Here is a 27,428-nt window from a genome sequence, read left to right as displayed (position 1 = left end):
CAAAAGAAATGCTGCAGCCCATAGGGATCTTCTGGAACACCAATACCCTGTGCACCTCAGTACCATATACAAGGGTAGTATATGGGTGTACCAATGAGAATTGATAAATGTAGTCACTAGCCTGCAGTGACAAGTTTAGAAAGCAGAGAGAGCATAAACACTGGGGTTCTGGTTAGCAGAGCCTCAGTGATACAGTTAGGCACCACACAGGGAACACATACAGGGCACATACTTTGAGCACTGGGGCCCTGCCTGGCAGGGTCCCAGTGACACAAGGACTAAAACAACATATATACAGTGAAATATGGTGGTAATATACCAGGCAAGATGGTACTTTCCTACAGCTATTTTTCTACCATGCAAGATGGAGGAAAATGAAATGGAGGTCACCTCCAATGCAACTCTTTAGGTGTGGTGCAACCTGGGGGAAGCCACTCCTCCTGTCTTTTGTGCATTTTCCCACCATTGCTTCTGCCAAAAGTGGGGGTTTGCAATGTGGACAGCAATCTGCTGCAAGCAGCAGGGCAGGGGGTCGAGTTTCAAGAGCAGTAAGACATTTGAAGCTCATAGGCAGAGCTGTGCACATTCCTGGCGGAGCAGGTGTAACACCTCTGCCCAGGAGGGACTTTGTTCTCTGGACCCAGAGAGCACATGCTCTCAGCCTAGAGTTCCAGAATCTTGTCTGGTGGTTGCAGGTTGATTGTGACCAGCCAGCAGCCATTCCACAGTAGTTAGCTTTTGCAGGGGTCACCTCTAAGGTGACCCTTGGGTACATTTTGCAAGAAATCCAATACTGGTACCAGTCTTGATGTATTGTTCTGAGTTGTTTGATACCAAACAACCCCGGACGCAGAGTGGCCATCATGTAGCTGTGACACTCGTACTGACCCAGTGTCCAGCACATGCATGTTAAAAGTCTACTCTGCTCACTTACCATGTCTCAAGTTTGGAAGGGGCACAGTTAGGACATATTGCTCAAGCATCTATGCCCACACATGCAGTATAGTGCACCCTACCTTAGGGCCGAAAGGCCTGGCAGAGGGGTGACATACCTATACTGCCTGCAGTGTGTAGAGGACAGGGCACACAGACAGTGTGTAATGTCAGTTTTGCACTTTAGGACTGCACCAGAACATTCACTCAGCCTGCAATGGCAGTTCTGGGTGCACTTGGATGCATAGTTCTTGGGGATGGCACGATCTGTGCTGCTTCCCTCATGGGCCTACCTTTAGTACTCCATGCCCTGGTGTAGGAAAGTACCATCTTGCCTGGCATGTTACCCCCATATTTCACTGTATATATGTTGTTTTAGTGTATGTGTCACTGGGACCCTGCAGGCCAGGCCTGGCCCAGGAAGGCAGAACAAAGGACTTCCTCAGAGAGAGGGTGTTACACCCTCTCTCTTTGGAAAAAAGGTGTCAGGGCTGGGGAGGAGTAGCCTCCCCCAGCCTCTGGAAATGCTTTGATGGGCACAGATGGTGCCCATCTCTGCATAAGCCAGTCTACACCAGTTCAGGGATCCCCCAGCCCTGCTTTGGCGTGAAACTGGACAAAGGAAAGGGGAGTGACCACTCCCCTGACCTGCACCTCCCAGGGGAGGTGCCCAGAGCTCCTCCAGTGTGCTCCAGACCTCTGCCATCTCGGAAACAGAGGTGTTGCTGGCACACTGGACTGCTCTGAGTGGCCAGTGCCAGCAGGTGACATCAGAGGCTCCTTCTGATAGGCTCTTACCTGTGTTACTAGCCTATCCTCCTTCCTAGGTAGCCAAACCTCCTTTTCTGGCTATTTAGGGTCTCTGCTTTGGGGAATTCTTCAGATACCGAATGCAAGAGCTCACCAGAGTTCCTCTGCATCTCTCGCTTCACCTTCTGCCAAAGGATCGACCGCTGACTGCTCAGGACGCCTGCAAAACCTTAACAAAGTAGCAAAGACGACTACTGCAACCTTGTATCGCTCATCCTGCCGCCTTCAAGACTGTTTCCTGGTGGTGCATGCTCTGGGGGTAGCCTGCCTCCTTTCTGCACAAGGAGCTCTGAAGAAATCTCCTGTGGGACGACGGAATCTTCCCCCTGCAACCGCAGGCAACAAAAGACTGCATCACCGGTCCTCTGGGTCCCCTCTTGTGAGAAGGTAGCCTCTTTCTAGCCTTGTTACCCCCACTTTTGGCCTGTTTGTGAGTGTATGTCAGGGTGTTTGTCACTGTTTTCACTGTCTCACTGGGATCCTGATAGCCAGGCCTCAGTGCTCATAGTGAAAACACCATGTTTTCAGTATGGTTGTTATGTGTCACTGGGATCCTGCTAGTCAGGACCCCAGTGCTCATAGGTTTGTGGCCTATATGTATGTGTCACTAGGACCCTGTCACACAGGGCCCCAGTGCTCATAGGTGTGCATGTATATGTTCCCTGTGTGGTGCCTAACTGTCTCACTGAGGCTCTGCTAACCAGAACCTCAGTGGTTATGCTCTCTCATTACTTTCAAATTGTCACTAACAGGCTAGTGACCAATTTTACCAATTTACATTGGCTTACTGGAACACCCTTATAATTCCCTAGTATATGGTACTGAGGTACCCAGGGTATTGGGGTTCCAGGAGATCCCTATGGGCTGCAGCATTTCTTTTGCCACCCATAGGGAGCTCTGACAATTCTTACACAGGCCTGCCACTGCAGCCTGAGTGAAATAACGTCCACGTTATTTCACAGCCATTTTACACTGCACTTAAGTAACTTATAAGTCACCTATATGTCTAACCTTTACCTGGTAAAGGTTAGGTGCAAAGTTACTTAGTGTGAGGGCACCCTGGCACTAGCCAAGGTGCCCCCACATTGTTCAGAGCCAATTCCCTGAACTTTGTGAGTGCGGGGACACCATTACACGCGTGCACTACATATAGGTCACTACCTATATGTAGCTTCACCATGGTAACTCCGAATATGGCCATGTAACATGTCTATGATCATGGAATTGCCCCCTCTATGCCATCCTGGCATTGTTGGTACAATTCCATGATCCCAGTGGTCTGTAGCACAGACCCTGGTACTGCCAGACTGCCCTTCCTGGGGTTTCACTGCAGCTGCTGCTGCTGCCAACCCCTCAGACAGGCAGCTGCCCTCCTGGGGTCCAGCCAGGCCTGGCCCAGGATGGCAGAACAAAGAACTTCCTCTGAGAGAGGGTGTGACACCCTCTCCCTTTGGAAAATGGTGCGAAGGCAGGGGAGGAGTAGCCTCCCCCAGCCTCCTGAAATGCTTTGTTGGGCACAGATGTGCCCAATTCTGCATAAGCCAGTCTACACCGGTTCAGGGACCCCTTAGCCCCTGCTCTGGCGCGAAACTGGACAAAGGAAAGGGGAGTGACCACTCCCCTGACCTGCACCTCCCCTGGGAGGTGTCCAGAGCTCCTCCAGTGTGCTCCAGACCTCTGCCATCTTGGAAACAGAGGTGCTTCTGGCACACTGGACTGCTTTGAGTGGCCAGTGACACCAGGTGACGTCAGAGACTCCTGCTGATAGGCTCCTTCAGGTGTTAGTAGCCTTTCCTCTCTCCTAGGTAGCCAAACCCTCTTTTCTGGCTATTTAGGGTCTCTGTCTCTGGGGAAACTTTAGATAACGAATGCATGAGCTCAGCCGAGTTCCTCTGCATCTCCCTCTTCACCTTCTGATAAGGAATCGACCGCTGACCGCGCTGGAAGCCTGCAAACCTGCAACATAGTAGCAAAGACGACTACTGCAACTCTGTAACGCTGATCCTGCCGCCTTCTCGACTGTTTTCCTGCTTGTGCATGCTGTGGGGGTAGTCTGCCTCCTCTCTGCACCAGAAGCTCCGAAGAAATCTCCCGTGGGTCGACGGAATCGTCCCCCTGCAACCGCAGGCACCAAAAAGCTGCATTACCGGTCCCTTGGGTCTCCTCTCAGCACGACGAGCGAGGTCCCTCGAATCCAGCGACACCGTCCAAGTGATCCCCACAGTCCAGTGACTCTTCAGCCCAAGTTTGGTGGAGGTAAGTCCTTGCCTCACCTCGCTGGGCTGCATTGCTGGGAACCGCGACTTTGCAAGCTACTCCGGCCCCTGTGCACTTCCGGCGGAAATCCTTCGTGCACAGCCAAGCCTGGGTCCACGGCACTCTAACCTGCATTGCACGACTTTCTAAGTTGGTCTCCGGCGACGTGGGACTCCTTTGTGCAACTTCGGCGAGCACCGTTTCACGCATACTCGTAGTGCCTGTTTCTGGCACTTCTCCGGGTGCTACCTGCTTCAGCGAGGGCTCTTTGTCTTGCTCGACGTCCCCTCTCTCTGCAGGTCCAATTTGCGACCTCCTGGTCCCTCCTGGGCCCCAGCAGCGTCCAAAAACGCCAAACACACGATTTGCGTGTAGCAAGGCTTGTTGGCGTCCATCCGGCGGGAAAACACTTCTGCACGACTCTCCAAGGCGTGGGGGATCCATCCTCCAAAGGGGAAGTCTCTAGCCCTTGTCGTTCCTGCAGTATTCACAGTTCTTCCGCCTAGTAAGAGCTTCTTTGCACCAACCGCTGGCATTTCTTGGGCAGCTGCCCATCTCCGAGTTGCTTGTGACTTTTGGACTTGGTCCCCTTGTTCCACAGGTACCCTCAGTCAGGAATCCATCGTTGTTGCATTGCTGATTTGTGTTTTCCTTGCATTTTCCCTCTAACACGACTATTTTGTCCTTAGGGGAACTTTGGTGCACTTTGCACTCACTTTTCAGGGTCTTGGGGAGGGTTATTTTTCTAACTCTCACTATTTTCTAATAGTCCCAGCGACCCTCTACAAGGTCACATAGGTTTGGGGTCCATTCGTGGTTCACATTCCACTTTTGGAGTATATGGTTTGTGTTGCCCCTATCCCTATGTTTCCCCATTGCATCCTATTGTAACTATACATTGTTTGCACTGTTTTCTAAGACTATACTGCATATTTTTGCTATTGTGTATATATATCTTGTGTATATTTCCTATCCTCTCACTGAGGGTACACTCTAAGATACTTTGGCATATTGTCATAAAAATAAAGTACCTTTATTTTAGTATAACTGTGTATTGTGTTTTCTTATGATATTGTGCATATGACACTAAGTGGTACTGTAGTAGCTTCACACGTCTCCTAGTTCAGCCTAAGCTGCTCTGCTAAGCTACCATTATCTATCAGCCTAAGCTGCTAGACACCCTATACACTAATAAGGGATAACTGGGCCTGGTGCAAGGTGCAAGTACCCCTTGGTACTCACTACAAGCCAGTCCAGCCTCCTACACCTCTCAGCACGACGAACGTGGTCCCTGGAACTCAGCAACTCTATCCAAGTGACTCCCACAGTCCAGTGACTCTTCAGTCCAAGTTTGGTGGAGGTAAGTCCTTGCCTCCCCACGCTAGACTGCATTGCTGGGTACCGCGTGATTTGCAGCTGCTCCGGCTCCGGTGCACTCTTCCAGGATTTCCTTCGTGCACAGCCAAGCCTGGGACCCCGACACTCTAACCTGCAGTGCACAACCTTCTGAGTTGTCCTCCAGCGTCGTGGGACTCCCTTTTGTGTCTTCAGGTGGACTCTGGTTCACTCCTCTTCCAAGTGCCTGTTCCGGTACTTCTGCTGGTGCTGCCTGCTTCTGTGAGGGCTCCCTGACTTGCTGGGCGCCCCCTCTGTCTCCTCATCCAAGTGGCGATATCCTGGTCCTTCCTGGGCCACAGCAGCATCCAAAAACCCTAAATGCAACCCTTGCAGCTAGCAAGGCTTGTTTGCGGTCTTTCTGCATGGGAACACATCTGCAAGCTTCTTCACGGCGTGGGACATCCATCCTCCAAAGGGAAAGTTCCTAGTCCTCTTCGTTCTTGCAGAAACCAAAGCTTATTCCATCCGGTGGCAGCTTCTTTGCACCCTCAGCTGGCATTTCCTGGGCATCTGCCCACTCTCGACATTGTTGCGACTCTTGGACTTGGTCCCCTTGTTTCACAGGTACTCAAGTCCGGAAATCCACTGTTGTTGCTTTGCTGGTGTTGGTCTTCCTTGCAGAAACCCCCTATCACAACTTCTGTGCTCTCTGGGGGTTATAGGTGCACTTTACACCTACCTTACAGGGTCTTGGGGTGGGCTATTTTTCTAACCCTCACTGTTTTCTTACAGCCCCAGCGACCCTCTACAAGCTCACATAGGTTTGGGGTCCATTCGTGGTTCGCATTCCACTTTTGGAGTATATGGTTTGTGTTGCCCCTATATCTATGTGCTCCTATTGCAATCTATTGTAACTTTACACTGCTTGCATTACTTCCTTTTGCTATTACTGCATATTTTTGGTATTGTGTACATATATCTTGTGTATATTTGGCATCCTCATACTGAGGGTACTCACTGAGATACTTTTGGCATATTGTCATAAAAATAAAGTACCTTTATTTTTAGTATATCTGTGTATTGTGTTTTCTTATGATATTGTGCCTATGCACCAGTGGTATAGTAGGAGCTTTGCATGTCTCCTAGTTCAGCCTAAGCTGCTCTGCTATAGCTACCTTCTATCAGCCTAAGCTGCTAGAAACACCTCTTCTACACTAATAAGGGATAACTGGACCTGGTACAGAGTGTAAGTACCCCTTGGTAACCACTACAAGCCAGGCCAGCCTCCTACATTGGTTGTGCAGCGGTGGGATAAGTACTTGCAACTACTTACCACTTTGTCATTGTGAACTTTTCATAAGAGAATAATATACAAAACAAGTTCAGTGTATGTACACCTAACCAAAAAGTTTTGCTTTTCTTCTCTTACACTATCTAAGTGCTAGTGCTGAAAAGTACTCCTAAACTTTCTAAAAGTTTCAAAAAGTTGAAAAAGTTTTTTTTCCCTGCTCTTTTTCTCTCTTTTATCTGTCCCTAAACCTTCTTCTATCATGTCTGGTGTAGGAACCCCTCTTAACTTGGTCAATACAACTTATGACCACCTTAACTTTAAGAGCCTAAGGAGTCTCTGCATTGATAGAGGTTTAGTGGTAGGAAAGAACCCTTCTAGAGAACTTCTGTCTAACATGCTTATTGAGAATGATAAGGCCCAGGGTGGCACCTCATCTGAAAAGTTGATAGATAGCTCACACTCTGACTCAGGGGAGCCCCTTGAGGGAGTGTTACAGGGTTCTCTTCCTAATCTGCCCCTTAGCAGACCACCTAGCAATGCTGGTAGTAATAGAAGCTCCCATCACAGTAGGGAGGTTTTTGTTCCTGGAGGCCAGGTTGTTAGGGTGCCAACTGTTAGGGACAGGTCTCCCTCTGCTCATTCAAATCTTTCTTCTGTGTCAAAACATTCCCAACCCACCCACCCTGATGACAAAATGTTAGAAAGGGAACTCAATAAGTTGAGAGTGGAAGAGACCAGGCTGAAGCTTAAACAGCAACAGCTGGCTGTAGACAGGGAATCCCTAGACTTACAAAAAGAGAGACAGAGGTTGGGGTTAGGACCCCATGGTGGCAGCAGCAGTATTCCTGATAGCAATCCTGTTAAACAGCATGATTCTAGGAATCTGCACAAGATAGTTCCCCCTTACAAGGAGGGGGATGACATTAACAAGTGGTTTGCTTCACTTGAGAGGGCCTGTATGGTACAGGGGGTCCCTAAAAGGCAGTGGTCTGCTATCCTATGGCTATCTTTCAGTGGAAAGGTTAGGGATAGGCTCCTTACTGTGAAGGAAAGTGATGCCAATAATTTTACAGTTTTGAAGAACGCACTCTTGGATGGATTTGGATTAACCACTGAACAATACAGGATTAAGTTCAGAGAAACCAGAAAAGAGTCCTCACAAGACTGGGTAGACTTCAGTGAAGGCCTTGGAGGGGTGGTTGCATGGCAGTAAAGTTTCTGACTATGAAAGCCTGTACAATCTAATCCTGAGAGAGCATATTCTGAATAACTGTGTGTCTGATGTGTTACACCAATATCTAGTGGACTCAGATCTGACCTCTCCCCAAGAATTGGGAAAGAAGGCAGACAAATAGGTCAGAACAAGAGTGAACAGAAAAGTTCATACAGGGGGTGACAAGGATGGCAAGAAGAAGGATGGTAAGTCTTCAGACAAGGGTGAGGGCAAATCTAAAAATGAGTCTTCATCAGGCCCACAAAAACACTCTGGTGGGGGGTGGTGGGTACAAATCCTCCTCTAATCAAGTAAAGAAACATGGTGCTATTTATGTAAAGTAAAAGGCCATTGGACAACTGATGCCAGTTGTCCAAAGAAAAGCACCAAGCCTCCCACTACCACAACCCCTACTGCAACCTCTAGTACCCCTAGTAATAGCAGTGGTGGTGGGAGCAAACCTACTAATAGCCAATCCAAGGGAGTAGCTGGGCTCACTTTTGGTAATTTAGTTGGGGTTGGTCTTGTTAGGGAGACCACAGAGGCTGTGCTAGTCTCTGAAGGTGCCATTGATTTGGCCACCTTGGTTGCTTGTCCCCTTAATATGGATAAGTACAAGCAACTTCCCCTAATCAATGGTGTTGAGGTTCAGGCCTACAGGGACACAGGTGCCAGTGTTACCATGGTAATAGAGAAACTGGTACACCCTGAACAACACCTACTTGGTCACCAGTACCAAGTGACAGACGCTCATAACACTCTTAGCCACCCCATGGCTGTTGTGAATCTCAACTGGGGGGGGAGGGGTTGCTGGTTCAAAGAAAGTTGTGGTTGCCTCAGATTTTCCTGTAGGCTGTCTACTAGGGAACGATTTAGAGACATCAGCTTGGGCAGAAGTGGAGTTGGAGGCTCATGCAGCAATGCTGGGGGTTCCTGGGCATATTTTTGCTTTGACAAGGGCTCAGGCCAAAAAGCAAAAAAGGACAGGGTGACTTGGATCCTGGAACAATGGACCAAGTGCTCCCTAAAGCTAGGGTTAGTAAGGGTAAATCCCTACCCTCTATCCCTCCCTCTACAGATGATTCAACTTCTGAGGAAGAAGAATTTACCCCCTGTGCAGAACCTTCACCAGAGGAGCTGGCAGCAGACACTGCTGAGCTTTTGGGTGGAGGGGGGCCTGCCAGGGAGGAACTGAGTGCGGCACAGCAAACCTTTCTCACATTAGAGGGTCTCAGACAGCAAGCTGTCAAACAGCAAAATGGGGATGTCAGTGACTCACATAGAGTTTACTGGGAGGACAACCTCTTGTACACAGAGGCAAGGGACCCAAAACCTGGAGCAGCCAGGAGATTGGTCATTCCCCTGCAGTACAGAGAGTTCCTCCTAACTCTGGCACACGACATTCCCTTGGCTGGACATTTGGGTCAGATTAAAACATGGGAAAGGCTTGTCCCCCTGTTTCACTGGCCTAGGATGTCAGAGGACACAAAAGGCTTTTGTAAGTCCTGTGTGACCTGCCAAGCCAGTGGCAAGACTGGTGGCACTCCAAAGGCTCCCCTTATTCCACTGCCTGTGGTTGGGGTTCCCTTTGAAAGGGTAGGAGTTGACATAGTTGGCCCCCTTGACCCTCCTACTGCTTCAGGCAATAGGTTTATCTTGGTGGTAGTGGACCATGCCACAAGATATCCTGAAGCAATTCCTCTAAGGACCACTACAGCTCCTGCAGTGACAAAAGCCCTCCTGGGAATCTTTTCCAGGGTGGGTTTCCCAAAAGAGGTTGTATCAGATAGGGGTAGAAACTTTATGTCTGCATACTTGAAGGCCATGTGGAAGGAATGTGGTGTAACATACAAATTCACCATACCTTATCATCCACAAACAAATGGACTGATAGAGAGGTTTAATAAAACTCTCAAAGGAATGATAATGGGACTCCCTGAAAAACTCAGGAGGAGATGGGATGTCCTGTTACCTTGCCTCCTTTTTGCTTACAGGGAGGTACCTCAGAAAGGAGTGGGCTTCAGCCCCTTTGAACTCCTATTTGGACACCCTGTAAGAGGTCCCCTAACACTTGTGAAGGAGGGTTGGGAACAACCTTTAAAAGCTCCCAAGCAAGACATAGTGGCCTATGTACTCGGCCTAAGATCCAGAATGGCTGAGTACATGAAAAAGGCCAGTAAAAACCTTCTGGCCAGCCAAGAGCTCCAAAAGCAATGGCATGACCAGAAGGCTGTTCTGATTCAGTACCAACCAGGACAGAATGTGTGGGTGTTGGAGCCTGTGACCCCAAGAGCACTCCAAGACAAATGGAGTGGACCCCATCTCATTGTTGTAAAGAAGGGAGAGGTCACCTATTTGGTTGACCTGGGCACTGCCAGGAGTCCCCTTAGGGTGCTCCATGTCAATCGCCTAAAACCCTACTATGACAGGGCTGATCTCACCCTGCTCATGGCAACAGATGAAGGACAGGAAGAAGAGAGTGACCCTCTCCCTGATCTCTTCTCTTCCACAGAACAGGATGCTCTAGTGGAAGGTGTAGTTTTGGCAGACTGTCTTACTGCTGAGCAAAGAGACAACTGCATAAACCTCCTAGGTCAGTTTTCTGAACTCTTTTCTACTGTGCCAGGCACCACTTCTTGGTGTGAGCACACTATAGATACTGGAGACAGCATGCCTGTCAAAAGTAAGATCTATAGGCAGCCTGACCATGTCAGGGACTGCATAAAACAAGAAGTTCAGAAAATGCTTGAGCTAGGAGTGGTTGAACATTCTGAAAGCCCATGGGCCTCTCCTGTGGTGCTTGTACCAAAGCCTCACTCAAAAGATGGAAAAAGAGAGGAGGTTTTGTGTAGATTACAGAAGTCTCAACCAGGTAACAAAAACTGATGCTCACCCTATACCCAGGGCAGATGAGCCAATAGATACACTGGCATCTGTCAAGTATCTAAGCACCTTTGATTTGACTGCAGGGTATTGGCAGATCAAGTTATCAGAGGATGCTAAAGCAAAAACTGCATTTTCTACAATTGAAGGGCACTACCAATTCACAGTAATGCCCTTTGGTTTGAAAAATGCACCTGCCACTTTTCAGAGGTTGGTGAATACAGTCCTGCAAGGGTTGGAGGCTTTTAGTGCAGCACATCTGGATGATATAGCTGTCTTTAGCTCCACCTGGGATGATCACCTGGTCCACCTGTGGATAGTTTTGGAGGCCCTGCAAAAGGCAGGCCTCACTATCAAGGCTTCAAAGTGCCAGATAGGGCAGGGGAAAGCGGTTTATCTGGGACACCTGGTAGGTGGAGAACAGATTGCACCACTTCAAGGGAAAATCCAGACAATCATGGATTGGGTTCCCCCTACAACTCAGACCCAGGTGAGAGCCTTCTTAGGCCTCACTGGGTATTACAGGAGATTCATTAAAAACTATGGCTCCATTGCAGCACCACTTAATAATCTCACTTCCAAGAAAATGCCTAAAAAGGTATTGTGGACAGCTAGCTGTCAGAAAGCTTTTGAGGAGCTAAGACAGGCCATGTGCACTGCACCTGTCCTAAAAAGCCCATGTTACTCCAAGAAATTCATTGTTCAAACTGATGCATCTGAATTAGGGGAAGGGGCAGTCTTATCACAACTCAATTCTGAGGGCCAGGATCAACCTGTTGCTTTTATCAGCAGGAGGTTAACCCCTAGAGAAAAGCGTTGGTCTGCCATAGAGAGGGAGGCCTTTGCTGTGGTCTGGGCACTGAAGAAGTTGAGGCCATACCTGTTTGGCACTCACTTCATTGTTCAGACAGACCACAAACCTCTACTTTGGCTAAAACAAATGAAAGGTGAAAACCCTAAATTGTTGAGGTGGTCCATATCTCTACAGGGAATGGACTATACAGTGGAACACAGACCTGGGAGTACCCACTCCAATGCAGATGGACTCTCCAGATATTTCCACTTAGACAATGAAGACTCATCAGGTCATGGCTCGTCTTATTGTCCTTCGTTTGGTGGGGGGGGGGGGGGGTTGTGTAGGAAAGTACCATCTTATCTGGCATGTTACCCCCATATTTCACTGTATATATGTTGTTTTAGTGTATGTGTCACTGGGACCCTGCCAGCTAGGGCCCCAGTGCTCATAAGTGTGCCCTGCATGTGTTCCCTGTGTGATGCCTAACTGTCTCACTGAGGCTCTGCTAACCAGAACCTCAGTGGTTATGCTCTCACTGCTTTCTAAATTGTCACTAACAGGCTAGTGACCAATTTCACCAATTCACATTGGCATACTGGAAGTCCCTTATAATTCCCTAGTATATGGTACTGAGGTACCCAGGGTATTGGGGTTCCAGGAGATCTCTATGGGCTGCAGCATTTCTTTTGCCACCCAAAGGGAGCTCTGACAATTCTTACACAGGCCTGCCACTGCAGCCTGAGTGAAATAACGTCCACGTTATTTCACAGCCATTTACCACGGCACTTAAGTAACTTATAAGTCACCTATATGTCCAACCTTCACCTGGTGAAGGTTGGGTGCAAAGTTACTTAGTGTGTGGGCACCCTGGCACTAGCCAAGGTGCCCCCACATCGTTCAGGGCAAATTCCCAAGACTTTGTGAGTGCGGGGACACCATTTCACGCGTGCATTATACATAGGTCACTACCTATGTATAGCGTCACAATGGTAACTCTGAACATTGCCATGTAACATGTCTATGATCATGGAATTGTCTCCCCAATGGCCAATCCCATGATCCCCCAGGTCTCTAGCACAGACCTGGGTACTGCCAAACTGCCTTTCCCGGGGTTTCACTGCAGCTGCTGATGCCAACCCCTCAGACAGGTTTCTGCCCTCCTGGGGTCCAGCCAGGCCTGGCCCAGGAAGGCAGAACAAAGGACTTCCTCAGAGAGAGGGTGTTACACCCTCTCCCTTTGGAAAAAAGGTGTCAGGGCTGGGGAGGAGTAGCCTCCCTCAGCCTCTGGAAATGCTTTGATGGGCACAGATGGTGTCCATCTCTGCATAAGCCAGTCTACACCAGTTCAGGGATCCCCCAGCCTTGCTCTGGCGCGAAACTGGACAAAGGAAAGGGGAGTGACCACTCCCCTGACTCCCAGGGGAGGTGCCCAGAGCTCCTCCAGTGTGCTCCAGACCTCTGCCATCTTGGAAACAGAGGTGTTGCTGGCACACTGGACTGCTCTGAGTGGCCAGTGCCATCAGGTGACGTCAGAGACTCCTGATAGGCTCTTACCTGTGTTACTAGCCTATCCTCCTTCCGAGGTAGCCAAACCTCCTTTTCTGGCTATTTAGGGTCTCTGTTTTGGGGAATTCTTCAGATACCGAATGCAAGAGCTCACCAGAGTTCCTCTGCATCTCTCTCTTCACCTTCTGCCAAAGGATCGACCGCTGACTGCTCAGAACGCCTGCAAAACCGCAACAAAGTAGCTAAGACGACTACTGCAACCTTGTATCACTCATCCTGCCGCCTTCTCGACTGTTTCCTGGTGGTGCATGCTCTGGGGGTAGCCTGCCTCCTTTCTGCACCAGGAGCTCTGAAGAAATCTCCCGTGTGACAACGGAATCTTCCCCCTGCAACCGCAGGCAACAAAAGACTGCATCACCGGTCATCTGGGTCCCCTGTCAGCACAACGAGCGTGGTCCCTGGAACTCAGCAACTCTGTCCAAGTGACTCCCACAGTCCAGTGACTCTTCAGTCCAAGTTTGGTGGAGGTAAGTCCTTGCCTCCCCACGCTAGACTGCATTGCTGGGTATCGCGTGATTTGTAGCTGCTCCGGCTCCTGTGCAATCTTCCAGGATTTCCTTCGTGCATAGCCAAGCCTGGGTCCCCGACACTCTAACCTGCAGTGCACAACCTTCTGAGTTGTCCTCCGGCGGCGTGGGACTCCCTTTTGTGTCTTCGGGTGGACTCCGGTTCACTCCTCTTCCAAGTGCCTGTTCCGGTACTTCTGCGGGTGCTGCCTGCTTCTGTGAGGGCTCCCTGACTTGCTGGGCGCCCCCTCTGTCTCCTCATCCAAGTGTTGACATCCTGGTCCCTCCTGGGCCACAGCAGCATCTAAAAACCCTAACCGCGACCCTTGCAGCTAGCAAAGCTTGTTTGCGGTCTTTCTGCGTGGGAACACCTCTGCAAGCTTCTTCACGACGTGGGACATCCATCCTCCAAAGGGGAAGTTCCTAGTCCTCTTCGTTCTAGCAGAAACCAAAGCTTCTTCCATCCGGTGGCAGCTTCTTTGCACCCTCAGCTGGCTTTTCCTGGGCATCTGCCCACTCTCAACATTGTAGCGACTCTTGGACTTGGTCCCTTTGTTTCACAGGTACTCAGGTCCGGAAATCCACTGTTGTTGCTTTGCTGGTGTTGGCCTTCCTTGCAGAAATCCCCTATCACAACTTCTGTGCTCTCTGGGGGTTATAGGTGCACTTTACACCTACCTTACAGGGTCTTGGGGTGGGCTATTTTTCTAACCCTCACTGTTTTCTTACAGCCCCAGCGACCTTCTACAAGCTCACATAGGTTTAGCTTAGGCTGAAGTAGGAGACATGCAAAAGCTCCTACTATACCACTTATATCATATAGCACTATATCATAAGAAAACACAATATTCAGAGTTACTAAAAATAAAGGTACTTTATTTTAGTGACAATATGCCAAAAGTATCTCAGAGGATATACTCCCTTAGGAGGTAAGTAAAATACACAAATTATATGTACACAAACCAAAATCAGGTAAGTAACACTTAAAAAAATAGTGCAAACAATGTAGAACACAATAGAATGCCATAGGGAGAAATAGGCCTAGGGGCAACACAAACCATATACTCCAAAAGTGTAATGCGAACCATGAATGGACCCCAGGCCTAGCGTAGTGTGTAGAGGGTCGCTGGGAGTTTAAGAAAACACTAGTGTCCAAGATACTCCACCCCAAGACCCTGAAAAGTAAGAGTAAAGTTACCCTACTACCCCAGAAAGACAGTAAAGTCGAGGTAGGGGATTCTGCACGGACAATAACTGACTGCAAAACACTGAAGACGGATTCCTGGACCTGAGGACCTGTAAAGGAAGGGGACCAAGTCCAAGAGTAATGCAAGTGTCTGGGGGGTAGGGGGTGGAGGGGGGGTGCGGCAGGAGCCCACTAAACCCCGGATGAAGGGGCAGAAGGGCTGCCTCCGGGTGGAAGAAGCAGAAGATTCTGCAACAATGGAAGGCGCCAGGAACTTCTCCTCTGGTCAGAAGATGTTCCACGGCGTGCTGGAGGATGCAGAGTTGTTTCCACGGAGAAAGACTGCAAACAAGCCTTGATAGCTGCAAGAGTCGTGGTTGAGGATTTTGGGTGCTGCCAGGGCCCAGGAAGGACCAGGAGGTCACCCCTTGGAGGAGGAGACAGGGGGGCACTCAGAAACACAGAGAGCCCACACAGAAGCAGGCAGCACCCGCAGAAGCACCTGAACAGGCATTTAGAAGATCTGAGGACAGCGGCGACTCAGAGCCACAAAAAGGGGGTCCCACGACGTCGGAGTCCAACTCAGCGAGTTGGGCAATGCAGGACGAAGTGCTGGGGACCTGGGCTAGGCTGTGCACGAAGGGAGTCTTGCAAATGTGCACAGAAGCCCGAGCAGCTGCAGTTCACACAGTACACAGGATTACTGTCTGGTGTGGGAAGGCAAGGACTTACCGCCACCAAATTTGGACAGAAGGGCCACTGGACTGTCGAAGACACTTGGACCCAGCTCCTGTGTTCCAGGGACCATGCTCGTCAGGATGAGAGGAGACCCAGAGGACCGGTGATGCAGAAGTTTGGTGCCTGCGTTGGCAGGGGGAAGATTCCGTCGACCCACAGGAGATTTCTTCTTGGCTTCCAGTGCAGGGTGAAGGCAGACAGCCTTCAGAGCATGCACCACCAGGAAACAGTCGAGAAAGCTGGCAGGATGAGATGCTACAATGTTGCTGGTACTCTTCTTGCTACTTTGTTGCGGTTATGCAGGCGTCCTGGAGCAGTCAGCAGTCGATCTTTGGCAGAAGTCAAAGAGGGAAGAGCAGAGGAACTCTGATGAGTTCTTGCATTCGTTATCTGATGATACCCACAGGAGAGACCCTAAATAGCTCACAGAGGCGGATTGGCTACTGAGAAAGGTAAGCACCTATCAGGATGGGTCTCTGACGTCACCTGCTGGCACTGGCCACCTAGCTGTCCATTGTGCCATCACACCTCTGCATTCAAGATGGCAAAGGTCTGGGACACACTGGAGGAGCTCTGGGCACCTCCCCTGGGAGGTGCTGGTCGGGGGAGTGGTCACTCGCCTTTTCTTTGTCCAGTTTCGCGCCAGAGCAGGGCTGTGGGGATCCCTGAACCAGTGTAGACTGGGTTATGCAGAGAGAGCACCATCTGTGCCCTTCAAAGCATTTCCAGAGGCCAGGAGAGGCTACTCCTCCCAGGCCCTTCACACCTATTTCCAAAGGGAGAGGGTGTAACACCCTCTCTCGGAGGAAATCCTTTGTTCTGCCTTCCTGGGACCAGGCTGCCCAGGCCCCAGGGGGGCAGAAACCTGTCTGAGGGTTGGCAGCAGCAGTCGCTGCAGTGGAGACCCCGGAAAGTTAGTTTGGCAGTACCCGGGCTCTATGCTGGAGCCCCGGGGATGCATGGAATTGTCCCCCCAATACCAGAATGGTATTGGGGTTACAATTCCATGATCCTAGACATGTTACATGGCCAGGTTCGGAGTTACCATTGTGACCCTGCATATAGGTATTGACCTATATGTAGTTCACGCGTGTAATGGTGTCCCCGCAATCACAAAGTCCGGGGAATTTGCCCTGAACAATGTGGGGGCACCTTGGCTAGTGCCAGGGTGCCCACACACTAGGGGCCAGATGTACGAAGCCGTTTGCATGTCGCAAACTGCGAAAAACGCAGTTTGCGGCATGCAAACGGCCGAACGCGATGCTCATTCCCAAATTGCGAGTCGGTACCGACTCGCAATTTGGGAATGCGACTCGCAAATAGGAAGGGGTGTTCCCTTCCTATTTGCGACTGCATCGCCATTCAGAGTTGCTTTGTGACCGCGAATGCGGTCGCAAACCAACTCGCAGTTACCACCAGTGTCACACTGGTGGTAACTCATTCGCAATTCCCCTTTGTGAATGCCGAAAAAAATATTTTTTCAGAGCAGGCAGTGGTCCCATGGACCACTGCCTACTCTGAAAAAAACGAAACCAAATGGTTTCGGTTTAGTTTTCATTTTGCAGCTCATTTTCCTTTAAGGAAAACGGGCTGCAAAATGAAAAAAAAAAACTGCTTTATTGAAAAAGCAGTCACAGACATGGAGGTCTGCTGACTACAGCAGGCCACCATCCCTGTGAGTGCAGGGACTCGCTATGGGGTCGCAAACTGCGACCCACCTCATGAATATTGATGAGGTGGGTCTTTGCGACCCCATAACGAGTCGCAGAAGGTGTCTGAGACACCTTTCTGCATCCAATTTTGCGACTTGCAAATTGCGAGTCGGTCAGACTCGCAATTTGCAAGTTGCAAAATTGGAGTTTCCTACATCTGGCCCTAAGTAACTTGGCACCTAACCTTCACCAAGTGAGTGTTAGACATATAGGTGACTTATGAGTTACTTATGTCCAGTGAAAAATGGCTGTGAAATAACGTTGGCGTTATTTCACTCAGGCTGCAGTGGCAGTCTTGTGTAAGAATTATCTGAGCTCCCTATGGATGGCAAAAGAAATGCTGCAGGCCATAGGGATCTCCTGGAACCCCAATACCCTGGGTACCTAGGTACCATATACAAGGGACTTATAAGGGTGTTCTAGTGTGCCAATAAGAATTGGTAAATTTAGTCACTAGCCTGCAGTGACAATTTTAAAAGCAGAGAGAGCATAAACACTGAAGTTCTGGTTAGAAGAGCCTCAGTGATACTGTTAGGCACCACACAGGGAACACATATAGGCCACAAACCTATGAGCACTAGGGTCCTGGCTAGCAGGATCCCAGTGACACATATCAAACACACTGAAAACATAGGGTTTTCACTATGAGCACTGGGCCCTGGCTAGCAGGAGCCCAGTGAGACCGTAAAAACACCCTGACATATACTCACAAACAGGCTAAAAGTGGGGGTAACAAGGCTAGAAAGAGGCTACCTTCCTACACTTTCCAATATGTAACAAGCATTTGCAATGCAACGGGTCTCGCGTTTGCTTATGTTAGAGCTGATAGCTTTGTAAACTCCTAACCCGACTTTTCACCTATCGGCAAAAGTGCATTTATGTACGTAACCCAAAAAATTGCAATTAACTGTGTAAAGCGCTCGACTTCTGCCAAGCAAAATCGTGCTAGGAAAATAGAGAAAAAGTAGTCCACGAGCCGGACAGAAAACAGCGAGCCTCGCATGTTTTCTGTACTTGGTCGATGCGCTCGAGGAGGGCTAGCCAGCGGAAAAGGCATGACGTATGCATGCCTTCGACTAATGCAAGCAGATTTTAATAGGCAAGCTCACGAACCAATGTAAAACACCGACGTAACGTCGACAGGGCTCCGAGCCCTTTTCTAATACCTAAAGCGTCTCACGCGATACGCATGCGACGCAGGCTCGACCCTAAAAAGGCTTTGTCAGACAGACCACATTAATCAGTGGCCTAGGTGACTGTCGAAAGGCTCTCAAAAATTTGGAGGTTACACCTGGTAGATTTTGCAAGCGCACAAAAGAAACAACAACTTTTGAAGAGAATAGGAAAACCAGCTGGGGTTTCTCACTCCTCCCCCTAAGTTATACTTATGCGTGCTAAGGGTCATTACAGTGCCCAAATCACCTTTTGCTGGGGACAAATAGGACATCAGCACCACAGAAGCACACAGTTTGCCTCCTACTTGTGAACCATACAAGAAAACTATGTTACATCGCAGACAATTCTGATCCATAAGACTGTCCAAGTCAGGCTGATACTTTCTCACATAAACCTAACAATATGTCTGCCACTACAGGAAAGCCAAACGCTGTTCCCTTGATTCTAGGCTCCTGCATTGCTCTTATGAGCTGTAGTTGGTGGTTACTATTGTCCACTGATTAAATGAATTATTTCTTCATTCTTTGACGTGTGGTGATCATTCCTAGAATGAATGAGTGGCCGTCCCTAAAACGTAAGGGCTCGCTCTATCAAAGAAGCATTGGCAAAGTCACCGAGCCTGGCCTTGGAAAGCTGGTGCAATGGATATTTTGTTAATGGCAAGCATATGCCACAAAAATATTATGAAAATATGCTTCCCATAAACATTTTAAATAAAAAAATAACAATTCTTCATAGTTTAAATAGACTAGTACAAATGATTTTTATGCAGGCAGGTGTAGAAACCCATTTTAGTTTAATGGACCTCACTGGAGGAAATTATTCTCATTGGCACAAAAAATGTACCATTGCTTTGAATTACTCCATGGCGAAAACATAATTTAAACATACAAAAATGACGAAAAAATATTTTAAAAAGGCTAAAATGGAAAGAAATAAGTACTGGCAAATTAAAGTATTGGCACATGGAATCAAGCAAACCGCTGTAACAATGCAAGAGAGATAAAGGCTTTAGTGGGTTGATGAAATTACCCATGCTGTATGCTGTAGCAGTCACAGAGAAAATGAGAAAGGCAGTTAGAGGCCAATGAATGAAAAGGGCAGATGCAAAGCCCCTCTAATCATGTATGTGTTTATTTTTTATTAAAGATTGTTTACTACATTATGTTGGCAGCAAAGCTACCTCCAGGTCAGACCTACAAATTTACCAATTAACCAATTGCAAGCTTGGCTAACACTTGAGTTGTCGATAGAAAATAAAGAATTTGCATTTGCTCTTCCAGAGTCTACAAGCAGGAGGCAAACAAATTGAACAAAGGCAACTTGAGTGCTGGGTCCAGGAATAAGGGGCCTCTCTATCTATAAAAGTAGAACTGGAGGCCTACAACACATCGTAGGGTATTTAGATAAAGTTCTGCTCCAGACAATGTATGGCTTGGGTATTTCTCTGCAGTGCGACCTTCTGGTTTAGCCACTGTGCAGTATCCTGAATCTCTGTGCAGTGGGTGCCCTACCCCTATCCGACCAGTGCACGGATCAGGCATTTCTATGCAGAGGGAACTCCTGGTAAAGATAGCGTGCGGGATCAGGCACCGCTCTGCATAGGGACGGTCTAGTCGAACTACTGGGGGTGTAGGATCAGGCATCGCTCTGCAGTGGGACCTCCCAGACTAGGCAGCACACGGGAATTTGCATCTCCTTGCAGTGAGAATTCCTGTTCCAGCCACTGAATTGAGCCTAGTTCAACTAATACCCACATTTGGTAGTCCCCAAACCACTACCATCCCTGTTCAAAGCTGCAGCTGACCATATATCTGCCTGAAATGGTCAGTAAACATCTAGCACCAAGGGAACCTCGCTGAGATGGGCAAAAACCCTTCAAAATAAACTTGTCCCTGAAATTGAAAAATATGCTCCTATTCGCAAATGAAAGACAATGTTCTAAAAATCAAACTGAAAAACAATTAAACAAACCCCTAAATCTCCTTGAAATTAATGAACATGCTCTAAAACAGAAAAGTAAAATACCTTAAATATCCCTGAAATGGTTTGGGTTCCGCCATTCAATGGATGGATATAATATTGTAAATGAAAGAAAAAGCTAAGACATTTAAGCCGTTCACTGTCATGCTCCTCCCAAAATACAATGCGAAAAACTTAGTATTTATGGAAAACACTCCTGTGTAGAAAACAACGATCGTGATCATTAAGGGCCTGATTACAACTTTGGAGGAGGTGTTAATCCGTCCCAAAAGTGACGGTAAAGTGACGGATATACCACCAGCCGTATTACGAGTTCCATAGGATATAATGGACTCGTAATACGGCTGGTGGTATATCCGTCACTTTACCGTCACTTTTGGGACGGATTAACACCTCCTCCAAAGTTGTAATCAGGCCCTAAGTGTGTTTTTGTGCCTGCTAAAGAGATGCATTTGTAATCTGAAAGCTAAAGGGAAAAATCCCGACAATTCACTCATCTTTTCTTCTTTCCGGTTTAACAGAGACACGAGCATTGGCAAAGCCTATAGGCCTTGCCTTTGAGTCCTATTGGCTTTACCAACAGTTTTTAGGTACGCTGCACAGCACCAGCTATTATATGCAGTAAAGTAAAAAACAAAACAAAAAAAAAATTACGGTGGCCGCCTCTCCCATTCGGTAGTTGCGTCCACATGCCTACCAGATAATGTAGGTGCTATAAATTTATTTTTGTCCCATCCCAGTTGGTATGGTACACAAAAATAAAATAAAACGTGCAAAAGCGTTTTAAAGTGGGTAAGCAGGTAGCGTAGAAGCAACATGTTGGAAGGTAGGGGACAGCGGCAAAGCAACACAGGGGAGGGTCAGTGACAGGAAATCAACAGAATGGATGGCTGGAAGGGACACAAGAGCAAAAGAGGGGAGGTGGAAGAGAAAGCAACTCTGGTTGCGGGACAGATGTACACGAGGGAGACGGTGAGAAAGATCATGCAGTGTAATGGAGTGCTTAATGCAAAAGAAAAAAAAGTAGTGCTTGAATAGCAAGCAGTGGAAGATCTCCATCTTTCCAAGGTCAGAAAATTAAGGCCCATAGTTACTACGTTTTAGAAACTGGGTCTTTAATTGGCAGAGGTATACACCCTTGTCCAAGTAGGCACCACAAGTCAGGCTAAGTCACAACACAATTCAAATGGCATGGCACAGAGCAGGCAGGCTTAACTTAGAAGACAATGTGCAAATTATTTGTGCAATAACTCATGCAGTAATACAATGAAAGCACCACGAAAAATACTCCACAACAGTTTAAGAAAATAGATCATATTTATCTGAATAATATAAGACCAAAACGACAAATCCAATATGCACAAGTGAAGATACCACTTTTTAATGGATTCAGTGTGTCTCAATCCTTAAGAATCGGTGGTTGTATCCTTGTAACACACACAGTACCTGGGATGCGTAAAAAATAAGGATGCATGGGGTCACAAAAGAGGAGATGAGTAGAAAAATAGAGGTGCTGCATCGGATTTTCTGCCACAGTACAGATTTTGCATTGTTTCTTTCCATACTGCAAGGTAATGCGTCGATTTACAGAAGCACAGACTTAGTTCCAAAGAGATGCTCTGAAAAATAAGGTGCCGCATCCGATTATCTATCGCAGCACAGATAAGTTGTTTCTTTCCAAATTGCAAGAGGATGCATGGATTTTACAGGAGCACAGCTTTGGTTCCTCACTGTGATGCAGGGATATGTTGACGCCCAGGAATGATGTATTGAAAATCATTGACACGCTGGTAAAAAAGGACAGGCGCTGCATTGATCCGGTAGGCGATGCAGTGATGTTTCCCAGTATTAGAATTGGGATACAAATGTCCCGGTCTTGCGATCATAGAACCCTTTCTTCTTGGGATCAGGCTGGGACTGGTTACCACTACTCCCTTGGGAATTATTTGGGGGCCTTTAGAGAACTCCTTATTTTTTTCTCTCCCCTCTTTCTTCTGTTGCGGATCCTGACCACTTTGTGGGTGTCCCCTCCAGATACACTTTTGGAGACACTGGTGCCAGCCTACAGGTCCGCCTACTCAGCAAGCTTCGTGGGATCAGTCAGCTTACTGTCAACTAGGTGCTGGCGCAACTATGTAAAATAAATACTGAGCAGGTGCTCTCTCAGGATTAAACTGTACAATCCAACATAATCATTGTTTTTGCTGCCCCACATCCACCCATTCAATGTCTTACCAGAGAAATCAATGAAACTTACTCAGGATTAGTTGGGGAGATTGTTACTGTCCCTTGAATTTTTGGCGATACTTCTCAGGGGTCATTCTAAAGCAATCAAAATGGCTTTCAAGGAAGGAACTTAGTATGGTCCCCAACCTTTAATGCCAGAAGTGTGTCCCTCCCAAGTGTTGGCATGTGTTTCTGCCCCACCCATGCCGCCCCCAGTGCTCTTCAGCCCTCAGTGCAACTTCATAACCAGAAAGCCACTTATCAATGTCATCTCCCACCACTTAACTGGGCCCCAAATCCTTGGGTATACAAACCTTCTTGTCTCCATCAGGTATTGTGCGTATGCTGCCACCATCACTGCTGGATCCAGACTGCATAGCCTTGACCTCGGGCTCTTTCAGACTCAGTTCATGAGTCAATAGAAGTTTCTTCTCAGCCAAGGCCCTTTCAGTCTCAGCTTTCCTCTCCTCTGCCTCCAATTTTAGTTTTGCCAACTACAGCCTGAATTCTCTCTCCTCTTTCCTTTCCTCTGCGGTCAGGCCATGACTTGAGACGCTGCTTTCTGCCCTCACAAGAGACACAAATCCAGGGGTGTCATCCTCAGCTGCTGTTGGCTGTTCCTCGGAAGAACCCTTCTCGGAATCCTCCAACTCATCATTCTCTCGGGTGCGGGGACTCTGCCCAGGCACACAGCATCTTTTCTATCTCTCCCTTCTTGGAAGCTCCAAGAGCTGAGGGGAGTGCGGTAACTCTTACAGTAACAGTGAACACACCACAAAAAGTACTCCACACAAGTTTAGGAAAATAGATAATATTTATCTGAGAAAATAAGACCAAAACGACAAAAATCCAATATGCACAAGTCAAGAAATCACTTTTTAACTGTTTAAATGAATCTCAATCCTTAAGAATCAGTGGTTATAACATCGTAACAGACAGTACCTGCGATGCATCAAAAATAATGACGCACAGGGTCGCAGAGGAGGAGACGAGTCGAAAAATAAGGTGCTGTGACGGATTTTCCAGCGCTGTACAGACAATGCATCGTTTCTTTCCACACTGCAAGGTGATGCGTCGATCTACAAGAGTGCAGCCTTGATTACAAAGAAATGCGTTGAAAAATAAGGCGCTTTGTCTGGTTTTCTGGCACAACACAGACGTTGAGTCATTTCTTTCTACGCTGAAAGGGGTTGCATTGAAGAACAGGAGCGCAGACTTCGTTCCTCACTGCGATGCAGGGATATTTTGACGCCCACAGACGATGCGTTGAAAATCCTTGAAGCGCTGGTAAGAAAGAGCAGACACTCCATAGATCCAGTAGGCAATTGAGCAAATATTTAGCTGTGAGGCAGGGGCTGCATTGATTTCTGCAGGCGTTGTGTCGATTTTCCGACACATGGACATTTTCTTCTCTTTGGTGAAGTCTTTTTAGCCCTGAGAGAGCACTTGAGGAGGAAGGCAGAGTCCTTCCAGCAGAATCAACGGTCAGCAGCGCAACAAGCAGGTCAGCAGTTCTTCCAGCAAAGCAGTCCAGAGGAGTCCTTTGGGCAGCCAGGCAGTCTCTCCGAAAAAAGTCCAGTTGTACTTCCAGAAGTGTTTGATTTGGTGAGGTCAGAGCCCCAGTATACATACCCCAAAATGCCTTTGAAGTGGGGGAAACTTAAAGTGCACAAGTTTGCCTTTCAGCTCAGTCCTATCTGCCAGGATGCTTGTGGAACGTTATCAGGCCTTTGCGTGAGGGGAGGACACTGGCCTTTGAAGTGTAAGAAGAGCCCCTCCACCCTTTCTGCCCAGGGAGACCCATTCAGTAAGCAGTTAAATGCAGATGTTACTGAGTGTTCTGTACCTATGGCTGTCTGGGTGGAATGCACAAGGAGAGCTGTCAACCAGCACAGCCGAGATGTGGATTGGAGTCAGGCTGTAAGCCACAAAAGACAGTAAGTGCAGAGAAATGCCCACCTTCTGAAAGTGTCATTTCTAAAATAGTAATATTAAATCAAACTTCACTAGTAAACAGGATTTTCTATTGCCATTCTGGCTATACTAAACATGACAGGGCTACTCCTTTCAGATCACAATCTGCCACTTAAAAGTATATAGGGTCAGTTCTAATGCTGGCCTATGAGAGAAGCAGGCCTTGCAGTAGTGGAAAATAAACTTGTGGGTTTTCCACTACCAAGACATGTAGAACACACAAGTACATGTCCTGCCTTTTAGCTACACAGCACCCTGCCCTACGGGCTACCTAGGGCCTACCTTAGTGGTGGCTTCTATGTAGAAAAAGGGGGTTTAAGGCTTGGCAATTAGTTTTAAGTCCTGGGTCGAAGTGGCAGTGAAACTGCACACACAAGCCTTGCAATGGCAGGCCTGAGACATGGTTAAGGGACTACTTATGTGGGTGGCACAATTAGTGCTGCAGGCCCACTAGTAGCATTTAATTTACAAGCCGTGGGCACCTCTAGTACACTTTACTAGGGACTTACAGGTAAAGTAAATAAGCCAATTGGGTAGAAGCCAATGTTACCATGTTTAGAGGGGAGAGAGCACATGCACTCTAGCACTGGTTAATAGTGGTAAAGTGTGCAGAGTCCTAAAACCAGCAAAAACAGGATCAGAAAAATGGAGAGAGTCAGGCAAAAAGTTGGGGGAATGACCACCCTAAGGCTGTAAGATCAAACACTAAGGTTTTAATCAAGCACTCACCCGATGCAATGTCTAGCAAAAGACAGCGTCAGTCTACTTAGCATTTGAAATGTTCATCTGCACAGCACTAACTTGACCTGCATTGCACAAGTGACCATGTCAACGTACGTAAAGGTGGGCCACAGTTTCCTAGCCTTGGGTAGGATAATAGCAACAGCAATTATTTACAGAGCATGGAAATGCCAGAGGTGTGATAGGACGCTTTATTAAAAAGTAACAGTAAAGGCTAACTGTTCATAATGTTATTATTCTTAAAAGGCTGTTCTCTGCAGTTTCATTTTCCCTCCATGCTTATTTCACTTTCCCAACCTCAACCTACGGTCCCTGGCATCCTTGGAAAGTGAGACTTGCTTCTGCTGCTTGAAGATGTGTACCAATAGGCTAGGGTATTTCTGTGTTTGATGAGGCGAGATGTATCGGGCAGTGGGATCGGTGAAGGGTTAGAGGACTTAATGGCCTACTGCTGCTGTTGGCCAATATCCTGAAATACTTCCACAGACATCATCACGCCTTCCCGCCTCTCATTGATCTGCAAGTACATGTCCAAAAGACATGACTTGGCATAGATGCACACACAGGGTGCTGAGGTGTTGAAGCGCAGGGTGCAGTTCAGCTCGCAGGGGACATGTCTGCAAAAGAAATCATGTGAATCCAAACAAATACTTAGCAATATGACTGTACAGTTTTAGGGGCATCCTACTGGCGAAGAGCAAAAGCGTCAATTTGTAAATGCCACCCTGCACCGTCAGACCGTCCCTGCTTCATTGATGTATAGTTCTTTGGCATGATGCAGAACAGGATCAAACAAGTCACTTATCTCTCTGTGCCTAAAACACAAAATCTATCATCTGCATGTTACATGCAGTGCTATTTAGGAGTTAAGTTGAAGCCTAGTAAATGGAGCATAGGAGTGGCACCAGTCTGCATTTCTCTTTCCTATAAATGCTCTCACTTTGAAGACAGTGAAAGCAAAGTAAAGTACGAGCTCTACGGAAGATATAGTTTGACATTTGACTTCTGTATTTGAATGCACAGTGTAGGAAAGTACCATCTTGCCTGGCATGTTACCCCCATTTTTACTGTATGTATGTTTGTTTTTGCCTATGTGTCACTGGGATCCTGCTAGTCCGGACCCCAGTGCTCAAAGTATGTCCTGTACATGTTCCCTGTGTGATGCCTAACTGTATCACTGAGGCTCTGCTAACCAGATCCTCAGTGTTTATGCTCTCTCTGCTTTTAAAATTGTCACTGCAGGCTAGTGACTAATTTTACCAATTCCCATTGGCACACTGGCACACCCTTATAATTCCCTAGTATATGGTACCTAGGGTATTGGGGTTCCAGGAGATCCCTATGGGCTGCAGCATTTCTTTAGCCACCCATAGGGAGCTCAGACAATTCTTACACAGGACTGCCACTGCAGCCTGAGTGAAATAACGTCTACGTTTTTTTCACAGCCATTTTACACTGCAATTAACTTATAAGTCACCTATATGTCTAACCCTCACTTGGTGAAGGTTAGGTGCAAAGTTACTTGGTGTGTGGGCACCCTTGCACTAGACAAGGTGCCCCCACATTGTTCAGGGAAAATTCCCCGGACTTTGTGAGTGCGGGGACACCATTACACGCGTGCACTACATCTAGGTCAATACCTATATGTAGTTTCACCATGGTAACTCCGAACATGGCCATGTAACATGTCTAGGATCATGTAATTGTGACCCCAATACCATTTTGGTATTGGGGGGACAATTCCATGCATCCCGGGTCTCCAGCACAGAGCCCGGGTACTGCCAAACTACCTTTCTGGGGTCTCCACTGCAGCTATTGCCAAACCCTCAGACAGGTTTCTGCCCCCCTGGGGCCTGGGCAGCCTGGGCCAAGGAAGGCAGAACAAAGGATTTCCTGTGAGAGAGGGTGTTACACCCTCTCCCTTTGGAAATAGGTGTGAGGGGTCTGGGAGGAGTAGCCTCTCCTGGCCTCTGGAAATGCTTTGAAGGGCACAGATGGTGCCCTCTCTGCATAAGCCAGTCTACACGGTTCAGGGATTCCTCCTCCCCCTCCCAAGCCCTGCTCTCGCGCGAAACTGGACAGGTGAAAGGGGAGTGACTA

At 47.9% G+C, this 27,428-nt stretch overlaps 1 protein-coding gene across 2 annotated transcripts in view; it reads right to left on the bottom strand.

Annotated features, from left to right (window-relative positions):
• The window catches only part of LOC138293239 (bromodomain testis-specific protein-like), a 1,110,548-nt gene that overhangs the window by 536,736 nt on the left and 546,384 nt on the right, over window positions 1-27,428 (bottom strand). The gene's annotated exons all lie outside the window — the stretch shown is intronic.

Source organism: Pleurodeles waltl, chromosome 4_2, assembly GCF_031143425.1.
Source record: "Pleurodeles waltl isolate 20211129_DDA chromosome 4_2, aPleWal1.hap1.20221129, whole genome shotgun sequence".
NCBI lineage: Eukaryota > Metazoa > Chordata > Amphibia > Caudata > Salamandridae > Pleurodeles > Pleurodeles waltl.
This window is presented reverse-complemented; position numbering and strand designations above follow the sequence as displayed.